This window comes from Triticum urartu, chromosome 7 (assembly GCF_003073215.2).
Source record: "Triticum urartu cultivar G1812 chromosome 7, Tu2.1, whole genome shotgun sequence".
Taxonomy (NCBI): domain Eukaryota; kingdom Viridiplantae; phylum Streptophyta; class Magnoliopsida; order Poales; family Poaceae; genus Triticum; species Triticum urartu.
This window is the reverse complement of record NC_053028.1, coordinates 5,883,693-5,893,120: the sequence shown is the minus strand read 5'-3', so window position 1 is coordinate 5,893,120 and position 9,428 is coordinate 5,883,693.

Below are 9,428 nucleotides of genomic sequence, written 5' to 3'. Positions count from 1 at the left end.
CCCTCAACGCGACGGAACCAGGTATGATGCTTTCTAAATTGGTATTGATGTGGTGTGTTTTATGTGGCGGTTATTGATTGGGCATGAGGAGGAGATGTGCGCTGCCCGGTGATGACATGGCAGAGGCCGCGGTGGCCAGGGGGTGGCCGAGGGCCGGGAGTTGGATGGCGTAGTCGCTGCCAAGTGAGATCACAAGAGGTCGTTGGAGGGAAATGGAAGGTGCATCCGGCAGCACGTGTGACCTGATGAAGGAAAAGATTTTACCCCGATGAGATTAGTGTCAACGAAAATGCAATTGTTCACGCGTTTATAAAAGTACACGAAAATATGGCTGCTGTTCCCATCTTGTGTAGAAACGGCCAAATTCTATGCATTTGTTCCTTTTTTAGAGCCCTGGATTCGTTTGTTTTGCTCGTGACGCGAAATTGTTCTTCTTGGCGTAAGAACTTCATAATCATGTTATATACTTGAATGCACAAGCATTATCATGTCATAGACTTTATAATCATCTCATCTCACTGTTAATGCTTTTATCTTTTTCAATTTCCTTGGTTCCCACAACACTTTGCAAATTTTGTCTCATCATTGATACATTTTTCTCCGCTCTTTCATGTGATTTTCATCTCTCTTTTCGTGTGATTTTGTTTCGTTCTTTCTATTTATTTTCATTTTCTATGCATGTGCGCATCTCTATGGATGAAAAGAAAATAGGTGCATCTAGCATCTTAGAGTATTGATCAGGATAGAAGGTTTGTTTGGAGATCATCTGACCTTTGATATGACAGAGCAAGATAGGATGCTTCCTAAATCGGTATCTTGGCATGTATATGTGGTGGTTATGACCAGACATAAGGAGGAGTTGTGCGCTAGTTGGTAATGACAGGCAGACACGGCGATGGCCAGCAGGCGAGTGGGGGCCATGGACACGTGGAGAGGTCGGGAGTTGGATGGCGTTGCTGACGTCACACGAGGTCTTCGGAGGGAAATGGAAGGTGCATCCGGAAGCACATGATGAAGGAAAACTATTTTCCATGGTGAAAATCAGTGTCAAAGAAAATACAAATGTTCTTGTTTCAATTATTTATGTGCTTGTAAAAATAGATGGAAATATGGTCGACTTTTTCACCCTGTGCAAAATTAGACAATTTTGTCCATTTTTTTCCTTTCTGTAGAGTGCTAGACTCATTTATCTTGCTCATGACACGAGATTGTCCTTCTCGGCATAAAACTTTAGAATCATGTTATATAGTTGAATATGCATGTACAACTTAATAGCATCATGAATTTTATAATCATTTCATCTCATTGTTAATAGTTTCTTTTTCGAGTTTCGTTAGGGTTTGTGCCATGCTCAAGAAGACGGGGCGGCGGTGGCTTTTTGAAGATGGAATAAAATTCTCCCCACCTAGCCCCGTCCCGGTGATGCTTCAAGTGTCGTCGAATGTCATGTGGAGGTGTGTCTCCGGCGGATATCATGGGGTCCGGTCAGTGTATGTCTTCGGTGGATTCGTCTGGATCCAGTCTTTTGTCTACAGGTTGGATCTTTTCGATCTACGCTTCTCTTCATCGGCGACGGTTGCTGTTCTGGTACGCTGGTCCTATTGGGGCTTAGCATGACGACTTTTCAACTGTCTAGTACAACAATGTTTGCCCGGCTCCAACGTGGGAGGAGCGATGACGGCGGCGCGCCTTCGGCTCGCTCCAGTGCTTGTAGTCGTCGCTAGGTGGTCTACGGAACTGGTAAATTTTACTTCTAGTGTTCTTTTTTTCTTTTGCGGGTGTACTTCTAGTGTACTTTGTACTACCTTAACGGTTGATGAATAGATTAAAAAATCTCGGAAAAAATTACATATTTTATTTTTCAATTTCTATGCACTCTTTAGTTGGTGAAAAGCCTCATAAAAGTGCTGAGTAGCAAAAGTCGTCTATCCTTTTTCGAGATCACAGCGATAAAACTAGGCAAGGGGCTTCATTTAACTTTGGCACAACAAAGGATTTTCAATTTGGCAGTGCAGTGGCTCGTAGCTCAAAGAGAAGCTATGTTTTGGCTAGTAAGGCCTTGTACAATAAAAGGTGCTTAGAGAGATGCTTAGAAAAATAAACCGGGTTTTTCTGAAGCACCGGTGCTTATTTCTACAGGAGAGACGCTTAGTTAAGCGTTTATCCTGTACAAATAAGCATCGGTGCTTAAAGAAAGTCTGGTTTATTTCTCTAAGCACCTCCCATTGTACAAGGCCTAACTAACCGAGGCCATAGTAGTTAGGGGGCTGACCAATAGCCATGAGCACATGAGAGACGGAATAAGTTGGATGATGACATAGTCACCGTTTCATGAGACCGAGGAAGGTATTTTACCATTCTACTATTAAAGGAAAGCAGTAATGCTAGAGCTACAGGCTTTTTTTTACATGTTTCGTCGTACAGGATGATGTGGAGCAAATAGATTGGCTTAGGATTAGCGGGAGGGGCCCACCCCTGAAAATCAGGGGGGGAGGGGGGCGAGCGAATTAGCAAGAGGGAGTCTGTAGCAGACCTGTAAAACCCCTGTATGTGTAGGATTATTGAAAGGAAAGTTATAGATTCGTCTGACTTTCTTTCCCGGTTTTTTCATCCTCACACCTTCTCTCATTTTTGGTTTCTACTCACTTTTTTTAATCTCAACTAGGACAATGCCCGGGTGTCGCAACAGTATATAAATATTTTAGTATGTTGGCTTATGATTTATTTGCCTATATTAATGCGGTTGTGTAAATAAATGTTTATCCAATCCTACTCGTCGTTTACCTTATTGTAATATTGTTTGATGAGACATTTGCTAACTAAATTAAAACGAAATTGGTTTAGAAGATAAGTAATTAAGGTGATTGATCATCATGCGAGGAAGGTTGGATTAAAGGATGGTGGGAAGAAAAGTGAAACATGAAGCCTTACATTAGGCCATCTCCAACACCGACTCTCAAATCGCCCGCAATCGTCCGGACTACACGGCCCGAACGTGTTTTGCATCCGACGTTGTCCAACCATTAAAGAAAACACTAACCTAAATATTGAACAAGTTTATATAGAAGAGATAATGCTTATCAAGTCATAGGTACACTAGAAACCACTTGAAATTGTTAGACTTGACATCTTTGGAGATCTATACCAAGATATTTAAGGATAATAATGATATGCGAACAAACAAGTACACACACAAATATATGTATATTAGTTACACAAAAATTTCAAATTTATCCACGAAGGCTTGCAATTTTGTCTATTTTTTCACACATTATGATCAAATTATTGATCTTTTTAACGGGAAGTACGTTGAAAACGCACATTAAATGTATGCTTTCTACATAGACATTACAATTGTATAACAAATAACATCACACTTAACATTTAGTAATTTTTAGTTTACTTAATTATGTTAACAGTTATGGAAGAACGTCCTAGTGAAAATTGTAGTTTGATAAAAAAATTAAATAAATATAGAAGTTAAGTATAAATATGGTCTATTGGCAGGCAGAGGCGTGGCTGCATGCCGCACCCACGAGAGCCCGTCAAATTAATTATTGTTGGTTTGGCAAAAAAACAATTTAATATAAACATCACATGATCAAACTTCTATTGAACCCTTTCTCGAGCTTACTGTATATATCAATTTGTATCAGCGCATGTAGCAGTAAATATGAAAAGAAAGTTTGTGCTTCTGTAGAAGTAGCTACTTCATATGTAAGGTCTAAACCAATTCTAAACGTCTAAAAATAAAATAAACATTGTGCCGGCAATTTTAAAATATTTACAAATACTTACAAATAAGGAAAACTAAGCACTTTCTAGCAACGAACAATTAGCTTATGTCGCCCCATTTTACAACACAATCTTGTTTCGTTTTCAATTTTTACATCATAGTCATCTGGAAGACAGAGGCCGCCGATTTGTGCATTAACACATTGGTTCAAGAAACACTCACTATTTTCCTTCGTATAGATTGCAATAGAAGGAACCTGGTAGGTCAGTACCTATATTAGCAGATTAAATATAGTAAGTTAAGCAATGAGAACCGAGATTTTTTGTTCTCAACTACGTTGTCATCCAACATGGAGACACTCACAAAGTCACAATGTTTCTCTGCTCAACCTACTGTTGGAAATATGCCCTAGAGGCAATAATAAAAGTATTATTATTATATTTCTTTGTTCATGATAATTGTCTTTATTCATGCTATAACTGTATTATCCGGAAATCGTAATACACGTGTGAATAATAGACACCAACATGTCCCTAGTAAGCCTCTAGTTGACTAGCTCGTTGATCAACAGATAGTCATGGTTTCCTGACTATGGACATTGGATATCATTGATAACGGGATCACATCATTAGGAGAATGATGTGATGGACAAGACCCAATCCTAAACATAGCACAAGATCGTATAGTTCGTTTGCTAGAGTTTTCCAATGTCAAGTATCTTTTCCTTAGACCATGAGATCGTGTAACTCCCGGATACCGTAGGAGTGCTTTGGGTGTGCCAAACGTCATAACGTAACTGGGTGACTATAAAGGTATACTACGGGTATCTCCGAAAGTGTCTGTTGGGTTGACATGGATCAAGACGGGGATTTGTCACTCCGTATGACGGAGAGGTATCACCGGGCCCACTCAGTAATGCATCATCATAATGAGCTCAAAGTGACCAAGTGTTTGATCACGGGATCATGCATTACGGTACGAGTAAAGTGACTTGCTGGTAACGAGATTAAACGAGGTATTGGGATACCGACGATCGGATCTTGAGCAAGTAACATACCGATTGACAAAGGGAATTGTATACAGGGTTGTTTGAATCCTCGACATCGTGGTTCATCCGATGAGATCATCGAGGAGCATGTGGGAGCCAACATGGGTATCCAGATCCCGCTGTTGGTTATTGACCGGAGAGTGATCTCGGTCATGTCTACATGTCTCCCGAACCCGTAGGGTCTACACACTTAAGGTTCGGTGACGCTAGGGTTGTAGGGATATGTATATGCAGTAACCCGAATGTTGTTCGGAGTCCCGGATGAGATCCCGGACGTCATGAGGAGTTCCGGAATGGTCCGGAGGTAAAGAATTATATATAGGAAGTACTATTTCGGCCATCGGGACAAGTTTCGGGGTTATCGGTATTGTACCGGGACCACCGGAAGGGTCCCGGGGGCCCACCGGGTGGGGCCACCTGTCCCGGGGGGCCACATGGGCTGTAGGGGGTGCGCCTTGGCCTACATGGGCCAAGGGCACCAGCCCCAAGAGGCCCATGCGCCTAGGGTTTCAAGGAGGAAGAGTCCTAGGAGGGGAAGGCACCTCCTAGGTGCCTTGGGGAGGAGGGATTCCTCCCCCTTGGCCGCACCCCCTAGGAGATTGGATCTCCTAGGGCCGGCGCCCCCCCCTTGGCCCTCCTATATATAGTGGGGGAAGGAGGGCTTTCAGAACACGCCTTTGGTTGCCTCCTTCTCCCTCTCCAACACCTCCTCCTCCTCCATAGCGCTTGGCGAAGCCCTGACGGAGTACTGCAGCTCCATCATCACCACGCCGTCGTGCTGCTGCTGGTGCCATCTCCCTCAACCTCTCCTTCCCCCTTGCTGGATCAAGAAGAAGGATACGTGGCTGTTCCGTACGTGTGTTGAACGCGGAGGTGCCGTCCGTTCGGTGCTAGGATCTTCGGTGATTCGAATCACGTCGAGTACGACTCCCTCATCCACGTTCTTTGAACGCTTCCGCTCGCGATCTACAAAGGTATGTAGATGCATCCGATCACTCGTTGCTAGATGAACTCATAGATGGATCTTGGTGAAACCGTAGGAAAATTTTTGTTTTCTGCAACGTTCCCCAACAGTGGCATCATGAGCTAGGTCTATGCGTAGTTCTTCTTGCGCGAGTAGAACACAATTTGTTGTGGGCGTAGATGTTGTCAACTTTCTTGCCACTACTAGTCTTATCTTGCTTCAACGGTATTGTGGGATGAAATGGCCCGGACCAACCTTACACGTACGCTTACGTGAGACCGGTTCCACCGACTAACATGCACAAGTTGCATAAGGTGGCTGGCGGGTGTCTGTCTCTCCTACTTTAGTTGGAGCGAATTCGATGAAAAGGGTCCTTGTGAAGGGTAAATAGAAGTTGACAAATCACGTTGTGGCTTTCACGTAGGTAAGAAAACGTTCTTGCTAGAACCCTACTTCAGCCACGTAAAACTTGCAACAACAATTAGAGGACGTCTAACTTGTTTTTGCAGCAAGTGCTTTGTGATATGATATGGCCAAAGTTGTGATGAATGATGAATGATCTATATGTGATGTATGAGATGTTCATGCTATTGTAATAGGAATCACAACTTACATGTCGATGAGTATGACGGTGACAAGATGATCATGGAGCCCCAAGATGGAGATCAAAGGAGCTATGTGATATTGGCCATATCATGTCACTATTATTATTTGATTGCATGTGATGTTTATCATGTTTTGCATCTTGTTTGCTTAGAACGACGGTAGTAAATAAGATGATCCCTCATAATAATTTCAAGAAAGTGTTCTCCCTAACTGTGCACCGTTGCTAAAGTTCGTCGTTTCGAAGCACCACGTGATGATCGGGTGTGATAGATCCTTACGTTCACATACAACGGGTGTAAGACAGATTTACACACGCAATACACTTAGGTTGACTTGACGAGCCTAGCATGTGCATAGACATGGCCTCGGAACACAGAAGACCGAAAGGTCGAGCATGAGTCGTATAGAAGATACGATCAACATGAAGATGTTCACCGACGTTGACTAGTCCGTCTCACGTGATGATCGGACACGGCCTAGCCAACTCGGATCATGTTATACTTAGATGACTAGAAGAGGGATGTCTATCTAAGTGGGAGTTCATTATAATTTGATTAGATGAACTTAATTATCATGAACTTAGTCTAAAATATTTACAATATGTCTTGTAGATCAAATGGCCAACGTAGTCCTCAACTTCAACGCGTTCCTAGAGAAAACCAAGCTGAAAGACGATGGCAGCAACTACACGGACTGGGTCCGGAACCTGAGGATCATCCTCATAGCTGCCAAGAAAGATTATGTCCTACAAGCACCGCTAGGTGACGCACATGTGCTCCCTGCAGAACAAGACGTTATGAACGCTTGGCAGGCACGTACCGATGACTACTCCCTCGTTCAGTGCGGCATGCTTTACAACTTAGAGCCGGGGCTCCAAAAGCGTTTTGAGAGACATGGAGCATATGAGATGTTCGAAGAGCTGAAAATGGTTTTTCAAGCTCATGCCCGGGTCGAGAGATATGAAGTCTCCGACAAATTCTTCAGTTGTAAGATGGAGGAAAATAGTTCTGTCAGTGAGCACATACTCACTATGTCTGGGTTACATAACCGCTTGACTCAGCTGGGAGTTAATCTCCCGGATGACGCGGTCATTGACAGAATCCTTCAGTCGCTTCCACCGAGCTACAAGAGCTTTGTGATGAACTTCAATATGCAGGGGATGGAAAAGACCATTCCTGAAGTATTTGCTATGCTGAAATCAGCAGAGGTAGAAGTCAAGAAGGAACATCAAGTGTTGATGGTCAATAAAACCACTAAGTTCAAGAAGGGCAAGGGTAAAAAGAACTTCAAGAAGGACGGCAAGGGAGTTGCCGCGCCCGACAAGCAAGCTGCCGGGAAGAAGCCAAAGAATGGACCCAAGCCCGAGACTGAGTGCTTTTATTGCAAGGAAAGTGGTCACTGGAAGCGGAACTGCCCCAAATACTTAGCGGACAAGAAGGCCGACAAAACGAAAGGTATATGTGATATACATGTAATTGATGTGTACCTTACCAGTACTCGTAGTAGCTCCTGGGTATTTGATACCGGTGCGGTTGCTCACATTTGTAACTCATAGCAGGAGCTACGGAATAAACGGAGAATGGCGAAGGACGAGGTGCCGATGCGCGTCGGGAATGGTTCCAAGGTCGATGTGATCGCTGTCGGCACGCTACCTCTACATTTACCTACGGGATTAGTTTTGAACCTCAATAATTGTTATTTAGTGCCAAGTTTGAGCATGAACATTGTATCAGGATCTCGTTTAATTCGAGATGGCTACTCATTTAAATCCGAGAATAATGGTTGTTCTATTTATATGAGAGATATGTTTTATGGTCATGCTCCGATGGTGAATGGTTTATTCTTTATGAATCTCGAGCGTAATGCTACACATATTCATAGTGTAAGTGCCAAAAGATGTAAGATTGATAATGATAGTCCCACATACTTGTGGCACTGCCGCCTTGGTCACATAGGTGTCAAACGCATGAAGAAGCTCCATGCTGATGGACTTTTAGAGTCTCTTGATTATGAATCATTTGACACGTGCGAACCATGCCTCATGGGTAAAATGACCAAGACTCCGTTCTCAGGAACAATGGAGCGAGCAACCAACTTATTGGAAATCATACATACTGATGTGTGCGGTCCAATGAGTGTTGAGGCTCGCGGTGGCTATCGTTATGTTCTCACCCTCACTGATGACTTGAGTAGATATGGGTATGTCTACTTAATGAAACACAAGTCTGAGACCTTTGAAAAGTTTAAGGAATTTCAGAGTGAAGTTGAGAATCAACATGACAGGAAAATCAAGTTTCTACGATCAGATCGTGGAGGAGAATACTTGAGTCACGAGTTTGGCACACACTTAAGAAAATGTGGAATAGTTTCACAACTCACGCCGCCTGGAACACCTCAGCGTAATGGTGTGTCCGAACGTCATAATCGCACTCTATTAGATATGGTGCGATCTATGATGTCTCTTGCCGATTTACCACTATCTTTTTGGGGCTATGCTTTAGAGACTGCCGCATTCACTTTAAATAGGGCACCGTCGAAATCCGTTGAGACGACATCGTTTGAATTATGGTTTGGGAAGAAACCTAAGCTGTCGTTTCTAAAAGTTTGGGGATGCGATGCTTATGTCAGGAAACTTCAACCTGAAAAGCTCGAACCCAAATCGGAAAAATGCGTCTTCATAGGATACCCTAAAGAAACTATTGGGTATATATTCTACCTCAGATCCGAAGGCAAGATCTTTGTTGCCAACAATGGATCCTTTCTAGAGAAAGAGTTTCTTTCGAAAGAAGTAAGTGGGAGGAAAGTAGAACTTGATGAAGTATTACCTCTTGAACCGGAAAATGGCGCAACTCAAGAAAATGTTCCTGAGGCGCCTGCACCGACTAGAGAGGAAGTTATTGATGATGATCAAGATACTTCTGATCAAGCTCCTACTGAAATTCGAAGGTCCACAAGGACACGTTCCGCACCAGAGTGGTACGGCAACCCTGTCTTGGAAATCATGTTGTTAGACAACGGTGAACCTTCGAACTATGAAGAAGCGATGGCAGGCCCGGATTCCGACAAATGGCTAG